Genomic DNA, 24,766 nt, shown 5'->3' on the forward strand with positions numbered 1-24,766 from the left:
CTCAAGTTGCAATACAGGCATCTTTCATATAATTCTAACCATATTTCTCACAATACAAACGTTCACAAATTAAGGGGGCGCAGCCCCTTACGACGGTGTGAAGAGCGCCCGTAGGGCGCGATGAATCACCTAGTTTATTATATAAGGTCCCGTGGCCAAAGCATTAACCCTACTGACTAGTCAGCCTGGCCAGGGGTCCTGGGGGAGTGGGGACCCCCCCAATAAAGGGGTCCCCCCCTCCAGGACTTACCTGGCCAGGCTGAAGCCTGGTGCTGTCCCCGGGCTGATAAAATGGTGTTAAAAAAATAGAATGAACTATTGTCCAATACTGTGGAACTATAAGTCCCAGCAAGCCTCCACCGCATGCTGGGACTTGGAGAACCACAAGTCCCAGCATGCAGGGCATTAAAGGGCCTGCTGGCACTTGTAGTTCCACAGTATTAAAAATAGTTAAATAAACACACATACTAATGTGATTCATTTATATATATATATGTGCATGTAGTGATTTATAGGCATACAATGCCATACTAATATAAGATATATTGTGCTATAAACATATGCTATCCCCACAGGGGTCATTGTCTGAGAAATGAACAATTCCCAGCAGTCTCTGCAACTGTTGAAGAGGTCAGGAGTTGGTCACATGACCAGGGTCAGGGGAGACAGTTGAGAGTGAGGAACAGTTGTGCTGTGCAGTCTGTGAGGGGAAGATGGAGAGTCCCTGAGGAGATGTGTAACAGGCAGAGCTATGCAGCAGGCAGGGCGGACAGCGGTGCTGACAGGCGGTCTCTGAGGTGGAGAATCAGCAGTGACGCAGCATCCGGAGGGCAGTCCCGGCCAGAGTCACAGGAGAATACTAATCCGCAGTCATAAGAGAGGTGCGGTGAGTCCCGCCCTGACACCCATATATATAGCAAAGGAGGGGAATGGCTAACTATCTAATACAGGGGTGGGGAACCTCCGGCCCACGGGCCGGATACGGCCCCCGCACCCAGTATGTCCGGCCCCCCCGCCCGCCTATATTACAGAAGTATCATCCGCCCGGCCGCCTATATATCATACCAGCCGCCGGGGATGGCTGCTGCTGCCGCCGCCGGGGAGATGTGCATAAGACGCGCCCGCCAATCACTGCCGGCGCATCCCCTCCACAGCCACTGTGATTGGCTGGCGAGTCTTCTACACATCTCCCCGGCGGCAGCAGTAGCAGCCATCCCCGGCGCCTGGTATGTAATATAGGAGGGAGGGCGGGCGGGCGGATGATAATACATCAGTAATATAGGCGGGCGGGCGGCTGATACATCAGTTATATTGGCGGGCGGGCAGCTGATTAATCGGTAATATAGCCGGGCAGGTGGCGGGGGAGATGTGCAGAAGACGCGCCCGCCAATGCTGCTTCTCTCACCCTCCCTTCCCCAGTGACTGACACATCCAGGGGTTGTCATTTACCCCTGGATTCACCCCCAAACAGGTTAATGTGATTATATCTGATTCTCATAATCAGACATAATCACATTAACCTGTTTGGGGGTGACACCCCCCCTTCCTCCACACTGTCACTTTTTATGGTGTCTCTGCCCACATGTATATGCCGCTGCCCGTGTGTATAATGCCCACATGTATATGTCGCTGCCTGTGTGTATAATGCCCACATGTATATGCCGCTGCCTGTGTGTATAATGCCCACGTGTATATGTCGCTGCCCGTGTGTATAATGCCCACATGTATATGTCGCTGCCCGTGTGTATAATGCCCACATGTATATGCCGCTGCCCGTGTGTATAATGCCCACGTGTATATGCGGCTGCCCTGTGTATAATGCCCACATGTATATGCCGCTGCCCTGTGTATAATGCCCACATGTATATGCCGCTGCCAGTGTGTATAATGCCCCATGTATATGCCGCTGCCAGTGTGTATAATGCCCACATGTATATGCTGCTGTCAGTGTGTAGAATGCCCACATGTATATGCCGCTGTCAGTGTGTATAATGCCCACATGTATATGCCGCTGCCAGTGTGTATAATGCCCCATGTATATGCCGCTGCCAGTGTGTATAATGCCCACATGTATATGCTGCTGTCAGTGTGTATAATGCCCACATGTATATGCCGCTGCCAGTGTGTATAATGCCCACATGTATATGCCGCTGCCAGTGTGTATAATGCCCACATGTATATGCCGCTGTCAGTGTGTATAATGCCCACATGTATATGCCGCTGCCTATGTGTATAATGCCCACATGTATATGCCGCTGCCCGTGTGTATAATGCCCACACGTATATGCCGCTGCCAGTGTGTATAATGCCCACACGTATATGCCGCTGCCAGTGTGTATAATGCCCACATGTATATGCCGCTGCCAGTGTGTATAATGCCCACATGTATATGCCGCTGCCCTGTGTATAATGCCCACATGTATATGCCGCTGCCCTGTGTATAATGCCCACATGTATATGCCGCTGCCAGTGTGTATAATGCCCACATGTATATGCTGCTGCCCTGTGTATAATGCCCACATGTATATGCCGCTGCCCTGTGTATAATGCCCACATGTATATGCCGCTGCCAGTGTGTATAATGCCCACATGTATATGCCGCTGCCAGTGTGTATAATGCCCACATGTATATGCCGCTGCCAGTGTGTATAATGCCCACATGTATATGCCGCTGCCCTGTGTATAATGCCCACATGTTTAGTGTTATGCCGCTGCCAGTGTGTAGAATGCCCACATGTATATGCCGCTGCCAGTGTGTATAATGCCCACATGTATATGCCGCTGCCCTGTGTATAATGCCCACATGTATATGCCGCTGCCCTGTTTATAATGCCCACATGTATATGCCGCTGCCCTGTTTATAATGCCCACATGTATATGCCGCTGCCCTGTGTATAATGCCCACATGTATATGCCGCTGCCCTTGTGTATTATGCCCACATGTATATGCCGCTGCCCTGTGTATAATGCCCACATGTATATGCCGCTGCCAGTGTGTATAAGCCCACATGTATATGCTGCTGTCAGTGTGTAGAATGCCCACATGTATATGCCGGTGCCCTGTGTATAATGCCCACATGTATATGCCGCTGCCAGTGTGTATTATGCCCACACGTATATGCCGCTGCCCTTGTGTAAAATGCCCACACGTATATGCCGCTGCCCTGTGTATAATGCCCACACGTATATGCCGCTGCCCTGTGTATAATGCCCACATGAATATGCCGCTGCCCTTGTGTATAATGCCCACATGTATATGCCGCTGCCTGTGTATAATGCCCACATGTATATGCCGCTGCCAGTGTGTATAATGCCCACATGAATATGCCGCTGCCCTTGTGTATTATGCCCACATGTATATGCCGCTGCCCTGTGTATAATGCCCACATGTATATGCCGCTGCCCGTGTGTATAATGCCCACATGTATATGCCGCTGCCCTGTGTATAATGCCCACGTGTATATGCCGCTGCCCTGTGTATAATGCCCACATGTATATGCCGCTGTCCTGTGTATAATGCCCACATGTATATGTCGCTGTCAGTGTGTATAATGCCCACATGTATATGCCGCTGCCAGTGTGTATAATGCCCACATGTATATGCTGCTGCCCTGTGTATAATGCCCACATGTATATGCCGCTGCCCTGTGTATAATGCCCACACGTATATGCCGCTGCCAGTGTGTATTATGCCCACACGTATATGCCGCTGCCCTTGTGTAAAATGCCCACACGTATATGCCGCTGCCCTGTGTATAATGCCCACACGTATATGCCGCTGCCCTGTGTATAATGCCCACATGAATATGCCGCTGCCCTTGTGTATAATGCCCACATGTATATGCCGCTGCCTGTGTATAATGCCCACATGTATATGCCGCTGCCAGTGTGTATAATGCCCACATGAATATGCCGCTGCCCTTGTGTATTATGCCCACATGTATATGCCGCTGCCCTGTGTATAATGCCCACATGTATATGCCGCTGCCCTGTGTATAATGCCCACGCGTATATGCCGATAATTGATAATTTTTTTATGGCCCCCGACGGGTTTTCAAATTTTCCAAATGGCCCTCGGTAGAAAAAAGGTTCCCCACCCCTGATCTAATAGAATCAAGCTGCAGGAATTGATAGTCAGGGAGCCAGCACAGCTTCCTATGCGTGATATACCTAGTGCTATACTGCTGGAACATCACACAGCCTTAGCTGAGGAACAGTACATTAGTATACAGGACAGTATTTATACAGCACAGCAAAGACTTCCGGCAGAGAGTTACACTATGATCCAGCTAAAGTGAGGATTACCTCATAAAACGTCCAGACTAATTTACATTGAGGATCCTGCATTTGAGTAAACAGATCATATACCTAAAGGGTTTCACCGCTAGCTAGTAGCTACACATACCGGTCAGCCAGTGCCCGACAACAGTAACTGTCACCGTAGCAACCTACTCCAGCAACGTCCAGTACTAAGGGAGCAGAGTCGCTTCCGAAAATTGTCTACTTTCACTGCAGTATATGGTGAGATTGATAAGCAGGCAAGTGTTGAAAGAAAGATTTATTAAGGACAGAGGCCCTTATTCTGATCGGTGCGTCCGGATCCGAATATGCGGCCAGCACCGTGCGTCCTAAAATCCGCCTTCCATACGGATCGCCAACTCCGTCCGTACGCTGTAAGAAGCTGTCCCAACGGACCGCACGTGTATTTCTCATGAATACACCTCCTCCATCTCAGGGAACCTCCCCCATCATTCGATGGTCGCAGACCTTCGAATGCAGGACCGAGTGGCCAGGCAGCTCCCGCAACCTCAGACCACACGGGCATTTCTCCGTGCAAAAGCAGGGATCTGGGCGGGCAGCTGACATCCGGCAATGTCATATGTCCGCCCCCTACACGTGCGTCACGGCCGCATTACCATACGTACGCCCAGCGTTTGCATGGGAACGCCCATGAAACGCGGGGTGTAAACATATGGTAATGAGCCCAGACAGCCCTTCACACCCCTCTCCACCCCCTGTTCGTAGTGTACACATTTCATGCGGAATGTGGCCGTGCGTCCCGCTCGCACATGCACAGAGACACCTCTGCACATGCGCAGACACAAAACATCGGCGGCACGAACGCACGCGGATATTACCGCACCAACCAGAATAAGGGCCAGAGTGACATATAGCACAGCCAGGAGAGCTCTGAATATTGGAAACATTATTGTATGTTTCGTGGGCATTCTACTAAGGAACTGAGCTGTCCGTGCAGCGAACATAGAATAATGCAGTTCAGTCATCTACATCTCTTATATATTTGGCTACATCTGTCACTCAAAGTGTGTCTGGAGATATAACCCTGGGTGGAGCCTCTGACTCACATGACTGACTCACATGACAGAGAACAAGCCCAGTGAGCCCACAGACAGTGCCAGACACCCTCTGCCTCTCCATGTTACACAGCAAAGACACAGCTACACACCAGACACACCAGGTGAGCGCCCCAAACCTCCATACCTCCCAACATGACCCTCTCCAGGAGGGACAGAATGCTCTGTTTGTGGACTTCCATCTTAATTTATGATTGTCATCACCTGTCATTTTAAACAGGGTAATTGATAAGAAAGGTGTTTAAGCACAGGTGATGGTAATCCATAAATTAAGAAGTCCAGAAACAGAGCAATGTGTCCCTCCTGGAGAGGGTCATATTGGGTATGCACCTCCCTCCCTCCCCCCCCCATTCACGGCATCCCCACGATTAAATGGCACATGCAAAACACTGACATGGCTATGGTCGACAATGAAAAAGGTTGACAAGATTTATTTTTCACTTTTTCAATGTTTTCATATTCATTCTCATGTGTCGACATGGACACCAATGAAGTGCCACACTTATGTCAACATTTACATGTGTTGACCTTTCTTGATTTTTTTCTTGTGGCGATTCGCGCCCCCCCCCCTCGACCCACCTCCCGGAATTTGCAGCACACCCCCCCGCAATTCGCGGCACCCCTGGGCCCCCCCTCACGCAGTTCACGGTGCCCCCCACGACCCCCCCTCCCGCGGTTCACGGTGCCCCCCACGACCCCCCCACCGTTATTCCCCACCCCTGACCCCCCTCCTGTCATTGCGGCAACCCCCCACCCCCGCGACCCACCCTCCCGCGATTCACTGCAACCCCCCGCGCCCCCCCATCCCACGATTCGTGGCACCCACACCCCCCCCCAACGACCCATCCTCCCGCAATTCACGGCATCCACCCACGACCCCTCCTCCCGTGATTCGCGGACACCCCTCACCTCCTCCCTCCCCCGCGCGTGATTCACGGCAACCCCAGGATTAAATGGCACATGCAAAACACTGGCACGGCTATGGTCGACAATGAAAAAGGTTGACAAGAGTTTTTGAAGATTTATTTTTCTTTTTTTGAATGTTTTAATATTCATTCTCATGTGTCGACATGGACACCGATGAAGTGCCACACTTATGTCAACATTTACATGTGTTGAACTTTCTGTGTTGATTTTTTCTTGTACCAATTTTTTTCCAGTGACAACTATGAACTATGTGCACGTCAACCTACACATCATCAACCAATTCTTTGAATAATATATAACACCTGTTCTGTTTTACTGTAGGTGTTTTTAGGCAGACCTTATACTGCTACTATTACTGTTTATGTAAATGCATTCTGAATGACAGCAACATCCTACCATCCTACTACAAGAATATATAACCAACTAGGTGATTCATCGCGCCCCGTGCCCCCCCCCCCCCTCCTGCAATTCTCGGACCCCCCGCGCACCCCCCCGCGATTGGACACCAATGAAGTGCCACACTTATGTCAACATTTACATGTGTTGACCTTTCTTGATTTTTTTCTTGTGGCGATTCGCGCCCCCCCCCCGCGACCCACCTCCCGGAATTTGCAGCACACCCCCCCGCAATTCGCGGCACCCCTGGGCCCCCCCTCATGCAGTTCACGGTGCCCCCCACGACCCCCCCTCCCGCGGTTCACGGTGCCCCCCACGACCCCCCCACCGTTATTCCCCACCCCTGACCCCCCTCCTGTCATTGCGGCAACCCCCCACCCCCGCGACCCACCCTCCCGCGATTCACTGCAACCCCCCGCGCCCCCCCATCCCACGATTCGTGGCACCCACACCCCCCCCCACGACCCATCCTCCCGCAATTCACGGCATCCACCCACGACCCCTCCTCCCGTGATTCGCGGACACCCCTCACCTCCTCCCTCCCCCGCGCGTGATTCACGGCAACCCCAGGATTAAATGCCACATGCAAAACACTGGCACGGCTATGGTCGACAATGAAAAAGGTTGACAAGAGTTTTTGAAGATTTATTTTTCTTTTTTTGAATGTTTTAATATTCATTCTCATGTGTCGACATGGACACCGATGAAGTGCCACACTTATGTCAACATTTACATGTGTTGAACTTTCTGTGTTGATTTTTTCTTGTACCAATTTTTTTCCAGTGACAACTATGAACTATGTGCACGTCAACCTACACATCATCAACCAATTCTTTGAATAATATATAACACCTGTTCTGTTTTACTGTAGGTGTTTTTAGGCAGACCTTATACTGCTACTATTACTGTTTATGTAAATGCATTCTGAATGACAGCAACATCCTACCATCCTACTACAAGAATATATAACCAACTAGGTGATTCATCGCGCCCCGTGCCCCCCCCCCTCCTGCAATTCTCGGACCCCCCGCGCACCCCCCCGCGATTCGCAACCCCCCCTCACGCAATTCACGCCCCCTCCCACGCTTTGCGGACCCCCGCCCTCTCCTGCGATTCGCCGACACCTGCGCCCCCTCCCTCCCTCCCTTGATTCACGGCACCCCCTGCGCCCCTCCTGCAATTCACGGCACCCCTAAACCCCTCTTTAGTCCCCCGTATACTCACACACCCCTATCACTACCCAGCTTCCTTTTTTCCTGTGTCGTAACCTCCGCCAGTGGGGAGCCGCTGACTCAGAAACACCCTACTATACTATTGCACACACACACACCTAAACAACATGCACACACAGCCCCCCCCCACACACAAATGTCACTGTACCATCCACACTATCAATGTACATCTTACTCTGTAACCGCTTTTTAATTAAACAAAACAATACACACCCCCTTCCACATCATATGCTCTCTATTTAACACATTTCACCTATAACTCAAGTTGCAATACAGGCATCTTTCATACAATTCTAACCATATTTCTCATATACAAATGTTCACAAATTAAGGGGGCGCAGCCTCTTACGACGGTGTGAAGAGCGCCCGTAGGGCGCGATGAATCACCTAGTTGATAAAGAATTGTCTTCATGTGAAGTACTGAACACCTGTCCTAAGAACAGAGAAACCGATTCTCTGTAAGTGGATACTTACCCGTGATAGATTTCACACTGATACTTATCTATCTTGATCCCGTAGGTAGGTCCCTGTGTCCGGTGTCCGTGGTCCGGGGGTCCGGTGTCCGACGCAATCCATAGGGGAACCTGTGGAAGGAAATTCTACTTACAACTGTCCGGCGAAGATCACATCCTCTATTTTTCCAGCAGTAGTCCAGGGGTCTTGGCAAAAAAATAAACCGGCAGTACCTGTCATGAACCATCATTTGGGCACCCCCGCACCTGGATCATGAGGGGGTAGACACCCCAAAATTCCTAAATACAGCCCAGAGACACAGACACCCTCTTAGCTGAATTCATAGACTGCAACCTCCTGGGAGCCGTGCCTCTCACACTAATGGAGCTATCCACAGGACTGTGTGTTCTATAGTAATAAAATGTGACTTTATTAGATACCAGTTGTTTCGGGAAGTAGTCCCTTGTTCTTATAAGTGTTGTGCCTATCAGGGCATATACCCCTGAGCCTGATAGATGTCTGTCTCCGTAATGTACTGTTTATTGCATGTGTGCAATTTCCTGCCATCCAGTGTGTGAGTGATACATGGGAAAGCCAGGACTGACCCCCCCTCTCCCCCTGCGCTCACAACCCCCCTGCACAGGAAGCAGCAATCAGCTGAGGGGGCTGTGACATCACAAATGACTACAAGGGGTTAACATGGCTCATTATACAATCCCAAAGTGGACATTTTCCTTATCAGCATAATTACCTGGCCTTTGTTCTAAGGGCAGTCATTGCAGACTACATGTCTCCAAAACCACAGGGGGTCTCCACATAGCTCTGAGACACCTTCTAAAGAGCAGGATTGAAATCCCTCCAATCAGGACACTCCGTGAGGTCACCAGGGGAGCGGAGCATTCTGGGAGGATGGAAGTTTTGAAGAGGGCACGCACCAGGGGTGGGGGTTGTTGTTGAGTTTGAGAGACTGCAGAGAGAGGCGGCTGCCAGGAACCAAGCCTGTCCGCCTGGTGCTGGTAGATGGGGACACAGCCAAGCATACTGCCCCCACCAGAGCATCACAGGTGCCTGGCTTAAGTGTGCCAGCAGGAGCTGGGTGACTTTTCCAGGGTGCCCTACTCCCAGGAGTAGTGATTGGCGCAGGCCAAGATCAGCAGGACACCATCATCGCCCTCCCAGCAACCAACATCCAGCAGACGCAAGTATTCCCTGAGGTGGATATTCCTGGTATTGGGGGAGGGGTTCTTGCTTTGTGTGGTTCTAGTCATATTGGTCTATTCATAACTGTGTTTAATGTAATGCTACCTGTATATATATGTACATAGTGTGGTTACGGTTTACATGTTTATTTAGTCTCTATGTAATAAAGGTTCCGTTGGACCTTGCTATTGCGTGCTTTCTGTGTGATCGCAGAATCGTGTGTGGCCCCAGGACCCGTGCAAAGCTCTAAACGCTGCCTTTCTCAAGGCGGAAAATACATGAGGCAAAAGTAATGCACATTATGAGCCTGGGGTCGTCACAGTACCCGAACCCAGACGGACTGAGCAGGAGCAGCACGTTGTCTTTGTTTACATAGTGCAGCTCCGCCCACCGAATACCACTATTGGCCGGTTGTGGCGCCTAGCGGCCAATCAGGAGCCGCTAGGCCGCAAGACAGCTAATAGCGGTCATTTCATAGTAAATCCCCCCCACCCGTTATGTTAAGCAGGCTGAGGGCCCATGCGAAAATGATACAGGATTCTGATCATTAGGTTCATGTCACTTTATATGCCCTTAAGAAGGCAGGCAGTAGCCTGAGCCCCTCTTGATTGGCTGGGCATTAGGGCATAATGTGCAACAAGGAGCCATACTGTGTGGGCATAATGTGCAACAAGGAGCCATACTGTGTGGGCATAATGTGCAATATGGACCCATACTGTGTGGGCTTAATGTGCAACAAGCGGCCATACTGTGTGGGCATAAAGTGCAACAACGGGCCATACTGTGTGGGTATAATGTGCAACAAAGGGCACTACTGTGTGAGAATAATGTGCAATAAGGGGCCATACTGTGTGGGCATAAGGTGCAATAAGGGGCCATACTGTGTTGGCATAATGTGTGGGCATAATGTAAAATAAGGGACCATACTGTGTGGGCATAATGTGCAATAAGGGGCCATACTGTGTGGACATAATGTGCAATAAGGGGCCATACTGTGTGGGCATAATGTGCAATAAGGGGCCATACTGTGTTGGCATAATGTGTGGGCATAATGTAAAATAAGGGACCATACTGTGTGGGCATAATGTGCAATAAGGGGCCATACTGTGTGGACATAATGTGCAATAAGGGGTCATACTGTATGGGCATAATGTGCAATAAGGGGACATACTGTGTGGGCATAATGTGCAACACATATTGGTACTATTGTGTGGACACCCCCCCCCCCCCTCCCTCACTGTGTGGACACTGTTTTTTTTTTTTTTTGCATAAAGGTCCCCACCTGGGAAATCTTTACATTACATTAGGCATCTATTGGGGCATCTATTGGGGCAATTCCCCATTCTACTGATGCCTAGGTCGGCCATCAACAAAATCCAAGATGTTGTAAATCCTAGAATGACTGATTCCATCCCAAAAATATTTTCCGCGTCCCCTCGCCACGCTTCGGGCTCGGTGGCTCGCTGCGCTCGACACGCTATATAAAATCAACTCTATGCCCACTTGGATAGTGGAGAAATGTACAGGACCATGTTAACATTGAATCCTATGGAAAATCGCATCGAATCGATCTTAAAATAGAGCGCCCAGATACTACATAAGTAACTAAAGTACTGCCAGTGACCACTAGTCGGCACTCAACGGACCAAATTACTCCTTTGTGTGCTAAAAAAATAGAAAGTGACAGCAATTTTTGCAGGGACACTGATCTGCTTCAATCTTGCTGGATATGGGGAGAGGGAGCTGTGAAGACAGAGATTGGAGGTAGGAGCAGAAAGGGGCTGGGGTGGAGAGTTTGTGGGCTAAAAACAATCACAGCTGAAAGTGAAAGTAAAAACTGCCACAGCTCAAAGTAAAAGTACATTGCAGGAGCCGTCATTTTGATGGACTTTTTATTAGTAAGACATAAAAACACAAATTGTAGGAGCTTATCTTTTAAAATGAGATATGTTCAGGAATCACCCAACGCGTTTCAATGTGTGGAGCAGGCTGCATTGTTCAGCTCCTACCTCTTCTGTTGATGCCTTAAAATGGAGGCGCGGATGTTTCTTCTGCCCCGTGGCTGTGACAGCAGCGCGCACATAGAGTAAGTAGATCCGCAACAGGTGAGGGAGCGGAGGGGAGATAAGGAGGTACTGTAGGTGGTTGGTCATAGTTAAGAGAAACTACTTTTTAGAATAAGTTTTTTTTTAAGATAATTGGGTTTTATTTTTGTGTTGAAGAGGCTAAGGGGCCCATTTATCATACTAAGGGGCCCATTTATCATGCCAATAGCTGCAAATATATTAAGTATCATTGGAATGTATCAGGAGGGACCACAGCAAGAATCTCTGATCCCTGCTGCGATCCCTCCTGCACTGCCACCGGCTGCTTCCCCCATAGGTTACTATGGGGGGATGCGAAGCTGGCCGATGTATCAACATCGGGCAGCAACGCTTCGCATCCCTGGGCTATTGCCATTCTGAGATGGCGGTAGCCCATTGTAGCCTATGGGCTATAGATTGCACTTCCGCTGGGGCAGTGCGGTTAGTGGGGTCGGTAAGGGGTCAGCACTAACCACACATGTGCGCCCGGCTCAGCACATCGCATGGACAGGCTCCTTTCGGAGCCCTGTCCCTGTGCGCCAGGAATGATACATCCCGCCAATAGGATCGCATTTTTACAATGCTATCCTGGGTGGTAACAATCCTCCCAGATCACATTGTAAATGCGATCTGTGATAAATGGGCCCCTAATGCTTTTAACTCCTTTGCCGCTGAGGGTTTTCTCACCCTGGTGCTTAGGGTATTTATATAGTAATTTAGTTAGAATCAGGGCTGGGTGCCGGGACACGGAGGCAGCACGAGTGTGGTGCAATGGGGGCCTTGATGGCCTCACTGGTGTCACCAATGTGGGCAGTACTGCGGCGCCAATGTCAATATGGGACGGGTGGTCCCACCAACGACACCGATGGAGGCGTGCCCGGCACTTACATAGGAGAATGGGAATAGATGTCGTGTGTGTGTGTAGGGCATCTATTCACGTGACGGCACGGGCAGGGTGTTTTAGCAGGGTGCTGCTAAAGTGCCATACAGAAAAGGAAGAACCACAAGTCTAGCTATAGCTGCTGTATAAGGAGTGTGTAAGTATCCTATAAATTGATAGGCCAAAAAGAAAAAAGAATTATACAGCGCTAGGTTTGACTGAATGAAACACACTACCACATGTAAAAAGTTAATAACACAGGGTTGCCGACCCTCCCGGAATTATCAGGAGTCTCCCGAAAATCGGGTCCCCCTCCCAGACCCCCCGGAAGGGTGAGCAACCCTCTCGGAATCAGACCCCCACTGAGCCCCCCCCCCCCCCCCCCATCACGGCATTTAAATGCCGCAATCCGCGGGTCTCAGAGGAGGGAGCAGAGCTAAAATGACACTCGTGTCGTTTTAGCCCCGCCCCCTCCATGGAGATCAGTGATTTTGACTATTTCCCTAGGTACTTATGTATTAACTGGGCTCCCATGTTAAATGCACCCCATTTTTTCATACCCCTACTATCCAACTACGCATGGATTTGATTTTATATAGTGTGGCGAGCCACCGTGCCCGAAGCGTGGTGAGCACACGTGGTCTCATAAGAAAAACGGGAGCCCAGATATTACATAAGTACCGTTTCTCTTCGTGGAACCCTTACTCTGCGACTGCAGCCAGAGTCCAGACACTCCTGTGCTGCCCGCACCTTTAATGACACCAGCGCAGGGTTGCCTAAAACCGGTACACTATGATTTAGCCGGTACAGACCATTTAAAAACGGTACTGTACCGACTAAATCAGTACAGTTGGAGGGTATGCTGTTGGTAGCTCTCGAGGGCTAGGGTTGGCTACCACTGCAATAAAGGACCTCACAAGTTAAGGAGGCGGAGCAATGAATCACCTAGTATAATAATATGTTTTGCAAATTAAGCTGAAAGTTGTCAGTACAGTCACACAGCGAGTCTGACAGCACAGTTACACGGTTCTAACTTAACAACAAAATGAATATTGCGTTGGTCCATGGTGGCTGTGCCACTACCAATTCTGAATGAATTGGTAACCCCATCGCCAAGGGGCCACGCCCGATAGCCATGCAATAACAGCCACGGGTGGGGGGGGGGGGGGGGGAGGGGAGGGGGAGTGGGATGGGATGGGTTTCTTTGTCTCAGGTTCCCAAGCCTGTATGTGGGTCTCTTTGTCTTCGGTTCCCAAGCCTGTATGTGGGTCTCTTTGTCTTCGGTTCCCAAGCCTGTATGTGGGTCTCTTTGTCTTCGGTTCCCAAGCCTGTATGTGGGTCTCTTTGTCTTCGGTTCCCAAGCCTGTATGTGGGTCTCTTTGTCTTCGGTTCCCAAGCCTGTATGTGGGTCTCTTTGTCTTCGGTTCCCAAGCCTGTATGTGGGTCTCTTTGTCTTCGGTTCCCAAGCCTGTATGTGGGTCTCTTTGTCTTCGGTTCCCAAGCCTGTATGTGGGTCTCTTTGTCTTCGGTTCCCAAGCCTGTATGTGGGTCTCTTTGTCTTCGGTTCCCAAGCCTGTATGTGGGTCTCTTTGTCTAACTCATGCTGCACCCACAACGTTTCAGAAATTTGGAGGCCCTTGACCTGGATGAGCCAGGGGGCACCTGCTCAGCTGGGCAATCAGCCACAGACAGGGGTGGGCATTTGGGAGCATTGACCGGGTCTGCTGGCTTGGTCTTGAATTTGTCTTCCGGCTTGGTCTTGAATTTGTCTGCCGGCTTGGTTTTGACTGGGTCTTCTGGCTTGATTTTGACCGGATCTGCCTGCTTGTCCTTGACCAGGTCTGCCGGCTTGGTTTTGACCGGGTCTGCCGGCTTGGTTCTGACCGGGTCTGCCGGCTTGGTTCTGACCGGGTCTGCCGGCTTGGTTCTGACCGGGTCTGCCGGCTTGGTTCTGACCGGGTCTGCCGGCTTGGTTTTGACCGGGTCTGCCGGCTTGGTTTTGACCGGGTCTGCCGGCTTGGTCTTTAATCTGTCTGCCGGCTTTATTTTGACCGGGTCTGGTGGAAAGATGTTGAATGGGCCTGCAGACTTGTACTTGAACGGGTCTGCCAGCTTTCTCATGCGTAGGTCTGCCAGCACGTACTCGAATGGGTTAGCCGGCATGTACTTGGATGGGTCTGCTAGCAGGGACTTGACTCTTTCTGCCACCAGGTACTTGACTGGGTCAGCCGGCCTGTACTTGGATTGGTCTGCCAGCCTGTACTTGAATGTGTCTGCTGGCTTGGATTGTTCTGCCGGCTTGGATTGTTCTGCCGGCTTGTGCTTGACCTTGTCCGGGTCTGCCGCCTTGTACTTTAATGTGTCTGCTGGCTTGGTACGTTCTGCCGGTTTGTGCTTGACCTTGTCCGGGTCTGCCGCCTTGGATCGTTCTTCCGGCTTGTGCTTGACCAGGTCTACCGGCTTGGCCTTGATCGCCGTTGCCGGCTTGGCCTTGACCGTGGTCGTCGGCTTAGCCTTGACCATGGTCGGGTAAGTGGCCTCTGGGTAGAGTGAGATCCGCTTAGATGTTGGGGGCCTTCGCGCCGGATGATTATTTACCACAAGCCTATACGGAGGCCAGTGTGGTGTTGCTGATATTTGAGCAATAGGCATGTTAGCTGTGACTACTTTGGACACTCTTGTGAAATGAATTTCCGCTGTGACTTCTCTAGACTGTGACTTATCTTCTTAAGAGGCTGCAGCAGAATGAGGACCAGGAGCTCTGAGCATTCTTATTTAGAACCTCTGTTTGGGCATTGTGATGTCATAATAGTTGTGTTCTATGCATTGTGATGTAATAAAGTACTTTCTAGATGCCCAGACATGCCCAGACATGCCCAAGCCAGTTCAAAAGTTTGGAATCGCATAGATATTTCCTTATTTTATAAAGAAAAGCAATGTTTATTTTTAAAATAAAGATAACCTTAAATTAATCAGAAATACACTACACTGTTAATGTGGTAAATGCATAGTTGCCTTCTCTCCTAAATTTTACAGGAGACTCCCTGAAATAGCAGCAATCGCCCTCTCTCCCTGATTAGTCTAGCAATCTCCCTCATTTCACCTAGCCCACATTATGTAGCTGTTACATTTTCGGAAAAAAAGGATAGAAGGATAGATGAACAATCCCTGACACGTACTAGTGACTCTTCTTTAGCAAGTATAGTAGCTCTTACTAACTGCTTTGGGGATCATCTACATTTGGATATGTAATTTTAATAGTTTCCTCTCAGATGTAGTAAAACACACCCACGCTTCTAGGTGCCAAATTCACAATATCTTCAAATATGGAACTAGACACGCCCTTTGGGTGGAGCATGACACACCCCCCCTCAATGGGCACTGTGCTACATTCTACTACCAACCATAATCTCCCTGAAATTAGTTTTGAAAAGTAGGCAAGTATGATCTTAAGCAATAAACCACATTCTAGAGCAGTAATCCTAGATAGTGTCTGGAAAACAGAAAGTGAAACTAACACTCTGGTTCCAGCTACCAAACACCATGAGGTGAGGTAGGGGACATGTACCCCAACACTAGGACAGTGTTGGTATTGAGTAGTAGTAACCTTCCTCTATCACACTAATCACCATGAGGTGAGGTAGCTGTGCATGACATAGGGCTGTTTCACACAGTACGGTTCCTGCCGCACGGTGAAATCCCGTACGGTCAGGGAGCCGCGCCGCACTCAGCAGTTGTGAATGGACACTATTGTGTCCATTCACACGGGACGGCCACGGCCCGGCCGCACGGCTGCAGCCGGATCCCACCACTGGAAGGGACGGCTGCCGGGCTGTGGCCATCCCTGCCATTATAAAATTCTGAGTGCGGCGCGGCTCCCTGACCGTACGGGATTTCACCGTGCGGCAGGAACCGTACTGTGTGAAACAGCCCATAGGCTGTGACAGGCAGCTCCACACTCCTCTGCTATAATGCCTAACCCACAGCACCTGGTGTGCACATGTGGTCTCCTACTCAGTACTAACCAGTAGGGATGGGTGATCATATGATGTTTCATCGGTAACATCGGATTTATGGTTCCAATGTTCGATGTTTAACCCTGCAATGTTGAGGGTCCAATGTTTCATCTACATCGCTAGATTTCTCCCCCGATGTTTTTCTCAATCTTCCAATGTTTTTTCTTTTGTGTGTCAATGTGTGCTGCTTTCAAATGCTTTGCAGCCAGCTCACTCTCTCCTTGATTTATATTCATTAAAAACTTAAGAGACTGATAAAAAAAAAAAAAACCATTAACAAACATGATAGTATCACTGCTGGCTGGGCCTTCATATGTGTGTGTGGCTGTGTGCTGCTTCTGTGGGTGGTAGCTGACAGTAGAGATGGGTCGTTCGTGAACGATCCGGTTCTTTTGAACGGTTCTTTCCAAAGAACGAGGGAGGCGGCGATCCCAAAATGGTGATCCGGATCAGTTACGCTTTACATTGCATACAATACAATGCATTGCTTGAGCTCAGCACTGCCACCTTTGGCAGCTGAGATATTTTCTTCTAATTGGAGACTGAGTGAATAGAAAAACAAGCCTGCTTGTGCTGCTGCTGCTGCTGATGCTGTGTCATGTACAGATCTAGATTCTTCTTGAAGCCCTGAAGGAGGTCAACAGCAGACTCAGCAGAGGCATTGTAAGATTGCTTCACCATCTTCTACTAGTACAGTATCACAGAAAGTTATGTAGAAGTATGAACACACATTCTCACAGACACACAGACTTTAGTTAGGGAGTGCACATGTTTTTTTTTTTTTTTTACTAGATCTGTGTTTGCTGGGCTGTGTAGTACTTTTAACTTTAATTTGGAGGGGGAGGGGGCCTTCTTTTAACTTTCATTTGGGGGGGGGGGGAGGCTTGGGAATAAGCAAATTTAGTCCCCCTTGGCAATGAACAAATTTAATCACCCTTGGCAATAAGCAAATTTAGTCTTCCTTGGCAACGAGCAAAATTAATACCCCTTTTACACCGCCGTAAAACCCCGGGTCTTCAGCGTGTCAGACCCCGGTCAGCGGCAGTGTAAATGGGACACGCCGTGTCCCTTTACACGGGACTTCTACCCAGGTCCTGGGAACTGGATTGTTCGTCAGACAAGCGTTGGTCAGACAGTCACTAGGTCGACATGCAGAAAGGTCGACATGGAACAAGGTCGACGTGGTTTTAGGTCGACATGGACGTTAGGGTGACATGAGGAAGGTCGAAAGGTCATAAGGTCGACATGGGGTTTTCGCTGTTTTTTGACCCGAATGTCAACACAGTTGGAAGTGAAATCGGACCCTCGCATCGCTCGCAATGCTTCGGGCACAGTGGCTCACTTGCCACACTATTATAATCTCACTCCATGCCCTAGTGGATGGTAGGGCATGAAATACCGCCTGTCGGCACATGTCGGCTCAAAAAAACAGTGAAAATCCCCATGTCGACCTTATGACCTGTCGACCTTCCTCATGTTGACCTATAACCATGTAGACCTTGTTCCATGTCGACGTAAAACCACGTCGACCTGTAACCACGCCGACTTTTTCAACACACCCTGTATGTTACCTTGTCATTTGTTTTTTTGTTTACTATGTACGGCGCTGCGGACACTTTGTGGCACCTTATAAATAAACCTACTACTACTACTAACCACGTCGACCTTGTTCCATGTCGACCTAAAACCACGTCGACCTAAAACCATGTCGACCTTTCAGCATGTCGACCTAGTTCAGTCGACCAAACGACCGTTTCCCCAGGTCCTGACCTGGGTAGAACATGACTATGACCTGGGTAGAGGGCAGTCGGTGTAAATGGGTACACTGGGTCATCCGACCCGGCTCCCATTTACATCAATGGGGGACCGCAGCATCCGCAGGTTGGACAGGGGGGCACAGACAGCCTGCGCTGCTGTCTGCTATATTCAGCAGACAGCAGCGGAGGAGGTGAATGGATGCCGGTGTGAGGCATCCATTCACCTCCAGGACGATGGCTGGAGGGGTGCACGGGGGCTGGGGGCAGCCCAGCAGCTTACCTTGGTGCTGGGCTGTCCCCAGCACGGCGATCAGTGGTCCCGGCGGGGATCACCGCGGGCCTGGCGCTTGGAGATGATGTCATTACATTTCTCTAAAATGTGCAATGTACAGAACGCTTTAAGGAGCCGCATCCCGCTGTAAGCTCCTCTTCTCCTTCTGACACCCTCTGTGTACTCCCTGGCTAGCAGCTGTACATGTACCAGAGACATGGTATCTTCTACTCTAGTAAGCCAGTATCCCCTAAATGTATCATCGGGGAACTGCAGCAGGAATCTCCGATCCCTGCTGCGATCCCCCTTTCAGCGCCGCCGGCCGCATCCCCATAGGTTTCTATGGGGGATGCGAAGCTGCCCGATGTACCAACATCGGGCAGCCCGGCTTCGCACCCCTGGGCTACCACCATTCTGAGATGGCGATAGCCCATTGTAGTCTATGCCTACACATCGCACTGCCCGGCTCGGATGAGAGGGGTCAGCAGGGGTCTGACCCCCCGGCTTCCAGGTTAGGGCTTCGCAGGGACGGGCTCCTTTCGGAGCCCTGTCCCTGCGCCCTCAAAATTGATAAATTGCCCCAATATGATCAATACCCCAGGACACCACCTCACAAAGGATTATTCCCTGTATTTGTCATTGTACAAGTATATAGGTAGGCATGAGGGAAATGGTTGTATTTAATGGGTGAGTAGACACTTATTTTTATATCATAGGGACCCCCTCCTCCCTCCCGAAACTGGCAATGAAAAGGGGTCTTCAAGAGGGAGGCCTGATTTGTACAGTGAGCCACAGAATGTCAGACTCCACCTCCCCCTACTCAGAGCCGAATTTCCCATTAGGCACGTGAGGCACCGGCCTAGGGGCGGCACATGTTTGGGGGCGGCACTTGGATGCTTGTGATAGTACTGTCAGCCCAAAATGTACCAATAACTGCAAAATATCCACTGTACTGTACTATATTCCATCTTAAATAGAGTGTAAATGGATAGGACATGCAGATACTGCCCCTATAAACTGTCCTACTTAGTAAACATTATTGTTATGCCTAGGGGCACCCTCATCCCTAAATCCGCCCCTGCCCCTACTGCCGTATCCGGCGGCGTGTATGCCTGAAATGCTGAGGGCCTATTGGGGAGATATTCAAGGGGAGGGGCTACAGGCTAATTGTAGTAGTAGTACAGAGACCGGTAGCCCCACAGGAAGGGACCCTGAGATATATATGGGGGCAAACCCAACGTATTCAATATTCAATTATCTACTGTGTTTACCACGCAGGGCTATTCAATTATTACTCAATTTCCCCTGTGTGTATAAACCGCTGAGCGCCTGATGCCCCTCACCAGTCAACAAACCTTGAACCCAAAGCATCATCTCCTCCCCTTCTTTCCCCTTTTGTAACCTTCCCCTTGTACCTGAAATAACCAGTCGGAGTCTAGTATTTTTGGCGAATTAAATGGTCACAATTTATTAACTTGATTTCAGATTTACTGTTACTTAATTTGGGTGGCAAAGATAGCACTGCGGTCCACCAGCCCTTATCAACTGAATCATGTAACCGCCTGGGGGGCCGGGATCCCCTTCTCGCAACTGACGACCTGTACCCGTGGGTGATCCCGTTTTGCCCCCCGACGCCAGGCCTGGCGCCCATCTTGGCTGGCCCGCAGTACTTCCGCCCCCGACGCCAGGCCTAGCGCCATACCATGGCTGGTCCGCAGTACTTCCGTCTGCTGCTTTGCCTTCTTGAAGTTGCTTAATGTTGTTCCTTCTTCCTCTTGTGGTGGGTGAGATCCTTGCGGGGGGTTGCTTCTGAGTGTAATGACCCCCTTCCTGCAAATTTACTGTTACTTAATTTGGGTGGCAAAGATAGCACTGCGGTCCACCAGCCCTTCTCACAACTGAATCATGTAACCGCCTGGGGGGCCGGGATCCCCTTCTCGCAACTGACAACCTGTAACCGCTGGGTGATCCCGTTTTGCCCCCCGACGCCAGGCCTGGCGCCCACCTTGGCTTGCCCGCAGTACTTCCGCCCCCGACGCCAGGCCTAGCGCCATACCATGGCTGATCTGTAGTACTTTCGTCTGTTGCTTTTCCTTCTTGAAGTTGCTTAATGTTGTTCCTTCTTCCTCTTGGGGTGGGTGGGTGGGATCCTTGCTGGGTTTGCTTCTGAGTGTAATGACCCCCATCCTCCCCCTTCCTTAAGTATGGCCTATCCCCTGGGGAGGGGCCATTTACCTTTTGTCCTTCCCCTTATCTTCCCTCTTGCTTCAAGCTGGCACCTACCCTACCTGCCTTCCCCCTGCAGCAATTATGTCTCTTTTTTGTGGTGCACAGGCTGAGTGTTTATACTCATTCGTTGCTATTTGCAGCTCATTCTCTTTAAACCGCTGAGCGCCTGATGCCCCTCACCAGTCAACAAACCTTGAACCCAAAGCACCATCTCCTCCCCTTCTTTCCCCTTTTGTAACCTTCCCCTTGTACCTGAAATAACCAGTCGGAGTCTAGTATTTTTGGCGAATTAAATGGTCACAATTTATTAACTTGATTTCAGATTTACTGTTACTTAATTTGGGTGGCAAAGATAGCACTGCGGTCCACCAGCCCTTATCAACTGAATCATGTAACCGCCTGGGGGGCCGGGATCCCCTTCTCGCAACTGACGACCTGTACCCGTGGGTGATCCCGTTTTGCCCCCCGACGCCAGGCCTGGCGCCCTCCTTGGCTGGCCCGCAGTACTTCCGCCAACGCTAGGTCCTAGGACCGTAGCCCGCCACCCTACCGTGACCCTACCTCGCCCTGGACTCTAGTCTGATGGGTTTTTCTGTCCCCTAATGCCTGCTGGTGTCCTAGTCCCCAGCTTACTCTCTGCCCAGATGGCTGTGACCGAGCTATGTTCTTGTCCATACTGCGCTCTGACTTTTGTTGCCTGTTGTTGTGGTAACATGGGTTGTGGGTGGGAATGGCCTGTAGCAAGGGTTGCGGTACTTATGTAGTATCTGGGCTGCCGATTTCTAAATCGGGTCGGATCGGGAGATCGCATCGCATCGCATGCGACCATGCGATTCGATGCGATGCGATGCGATGCGATGACCCGATTTTTCCATAGGAATCAATGTTAAAATGGACTGAGTCCATTTTAACATGGAATTCAATGGGAAAAATGGGTCCTTTTCATACCCCTACTATCCAAGTGGGCATGGAGTTGGATATAAACCTGTGGCGAGCGTAGCGAGCCACCGAGCCCGAAGCGTGGCGAGCGAAGCGAGCCCCGCGAGGGGACGAATACCGTCCCCTCGCGGGGCTCGCTTCGCTCGCCACGCTTCGGGCTCGGTGGCTCGCTACGCTCGCCACAGGTTTATATCCAACTCCATGCCCACTTGGATAGTAGGGGTATGAAAAGGACCCATTTTTCCATAGGAATCATTTTAACATTGATTCCTATGGAAAAATCGGGTCATCGCATCCGATATCGGATGCGATGCGATGCGATATCGCATCGCATCGCATCTGATTGTATGCCTTAACTTAAGGCATACAATCAAAAAATCGGCAGCCCAGATACTACATAAGTACCAGGGTTGCTAATGAATCCCTCACCATCTTGTTCACCTCGTCTTCACAATCTGCCATAAGTGAGGAGGACAGGTTAGACCTTGCAGCTGAGCCTGCGGTGCTGCCTCCCTAAAGGCTTCGCATTTTCCCCTGGAGAGGGCATCGGCTATTTTGTTGTCTACACCTGGCACGGAAGTTAATGTTGTGTTGCAGACACCCCAATACCAGGTGCCTGATCAGGTTAATCGCTGGCGGGGAGGAGGCCTTTCCTTGTTGACCGCCTGCACCACCCCAAGTTGTCACACCAGAAAGTTATCTCCTTGTTGGCTAACCTGCTGCCCCACAATTCCACTGCTACTATTATTGGGAACAGCTCCAGAAGCAGCAAGTTCTTAGTCAGCCCCTCCTCTGCCCAGCTCTGGGGCCACAGTGCAGCGCACCATTCTCCCTCTAGGTAATCTCCGAAGCCCCTTGACCCCGCTGCATCAGTGTATAGTTGCAGCTTCTTGTTTGGCACAGGCGCTGCCAGCCGGATCCTTACTCCATTGACTTTCTAGAAAAAGGTTTCCCACGTGAGCATGTCTTCTCTAATCTCTGCTGTTAACCTAAATGATGCCCCTTTTCGTCCCCGCTGTGGCCCTTTCCAGATTGCGACAGAAGATTCTGCCCATGGGGATCATCCTGCATGCAAAGTTTAGTGACCCCAGCAATGATTGGAGCTGTTTTAGTGTCAATTTATTTGCCCTTGCGTGCTCGCTAATCTGCCCCAGGAGGTTGGACACCTTGTCTTCTGGTAACCTAAACGTCTTGTCTGAGGTGTCTATTTCTATGCCTAGGTAGGAGAGCCTTGTTGTTGGTCCTTCCGTTTTTTCGGTTGCTATTGGTACCCCAAATGTGTGGAATAGTGCCTGGGTGGATTTGAGCAGCTGCTCGCGTCTATCGGTATTAGCCCGGCCGACCATTAGAAAGTCGCCCAAGTACTGTGCCATTGTCTTACTGCCTGTTCCTGCTTCCACACACCAGTGCAGGAACGTACTGAATTTTTCGAAGAAAGCGCATGAAATGGCGCAGCCCATTGGTAAGTATAGGTCAATGAAATAACTGCCCTCAAATTTGAGTCCCATGAATCTTTGACTCTGGGGGTGAAGCAGAAGGAGCCTGAATGCTGATTCGATATCTTTCTTCCCCATAAGGGCCACTTCCCCGCAGCTGCGCACTATTTTGAGCACGTCCTTAAAAGACTGGTAAGCCACGCTGCACTGCTGCTTTTCTATAGCATCGTTTACCAACCCTCCTGCGGGGTATGACATGTGCTGTATTTATATGAATTTTCCAGGCGTCTTTTTTGGTACTACCCCCAAGGGGGACACTACTAGCTGCTGTAAAGTGGGTTCCTTTTCCAGAAACTCTGCATCTTCTTTGTTGTGGTACCATCCTAGCCATTTTTGCATGTTTTCAGTTGTATCGGGGTTGCTGCCTTACTTATTGCGCTGATGTCATTCTGTTTCAGGCACTGTGTAACCCCCTGCTCTCTTGTAGCATTACTTTGCTGGGTGCCCTTTGCCGCAGTGTCTGCATGCGTGCCTGTATTTGCAGTACTGGCCCCTGGTGCTGTATGTGCTGTTATATGTGAAGCATTATTGGGGACAGCTCCAGTAGCAGACCCTCCTCTTGCCTGCATGACGGGTACCTCATACCTCCTCCATGCTGGCCTTAACTTGTTCTTTACTGGGGCCCCATGAATGGCCATGCTAGCTTCACCCCTCCTTCCTGTCAAGGAAGAGTACTTTTGCATACTACACTTTCGGCATTGTCATAGCTCAGCGTCCGTCCAGGTCATCAGCCTGCCCGCCTCCTCCGATCATTAGGCATCTGCAGGTGGAAGAAGAAGGGTTGCACTGCGAGGTGACATAAAACATGTTAGTTTGTATTGTGTGTAAATACGTTGAACCATGCAGCCTCCCAAACCTGAGCAATAATCCTATAATGCCACCTCCATACATTCTCCTCTTTCCGTTTCTTAAACTGCCTCTATCCATATACAAGTGACTTAATTTGCACTGATAACTACCCCCATGGAATTTGTAACGTCCCCTTAAGCCCCATTGGCATTAGACACTTCACTAAGCTTGTTCAGTAAATAGTTCATTACCTTTGTTCTAAATGACCATGATACTTGTACTAAGCTTAAACGGAGAACCCAATTTCCTAATGAAAATTGGGGTTGCTAAACTGCTAGCATGTTGTCGAAGGGGCTGTTATCCCTCGTATTTGCATAAAGGTTAGAAGATTTAGCCACCACATTGCTGGCAGGTGCACTGCGCATATGTCTGCTTGCACCCTTCTGATACCTGTCATTATTGCAGCTATGATGGTTTACTACCCAAGTTACATAAAATGACATAGCTTTTCTTATAATTATTTTGCTTTGCTTATTCCATGTCAGAATTTCCAGCACATTCCTCCTAATTGGCAAGCTAATGCCCACTGAGCAGTTACCTGTACTGTGTAGTTAATTTATTGATTTATTAACAGCATCTTATATAGCGGCAGCAGATTCCGTTACAGTGTCTTATATAGCGGCAGCAGATTCCGTTACAGTGTCTTATATAGCGCAGCAGAT

At 50.0% G+C, this 24,766-nt stretch overlaps 1 protein-coding gene across 1 annotated transcript in view; it reads left to right on the forward strand.

Annotated features, from left to right (window-relative positions):
- The first annotated feature begins 600 nt into the window (after positions 1-600).
- Positions 601-24,766, forward strand: part of LOC146010136 (uncharacterized) — a 56,354-nt gene continuing 32,188 nt past the window's right edge. The window contains exon 1 of the mRNA XM_083151075.1: positions 601-881. The gene's annotated coding sequence lies outside the window, so the exon portion shown is untranslated. The remainder of the gene's footprint in view (positions 882-24,766) is intronic.

This window comes from Crinia signifera, chromosome 6, assembly GCF_055691185.1.
Source record: "Crinia signifera chromosome 6, ASM5569118v1, whole genome shotgun sequence".
NCBI lineage: Eukaryota > Metazoa > Chordata > Amphibia > Anura > Myobatrachidae > Crinia > Crinia signifera.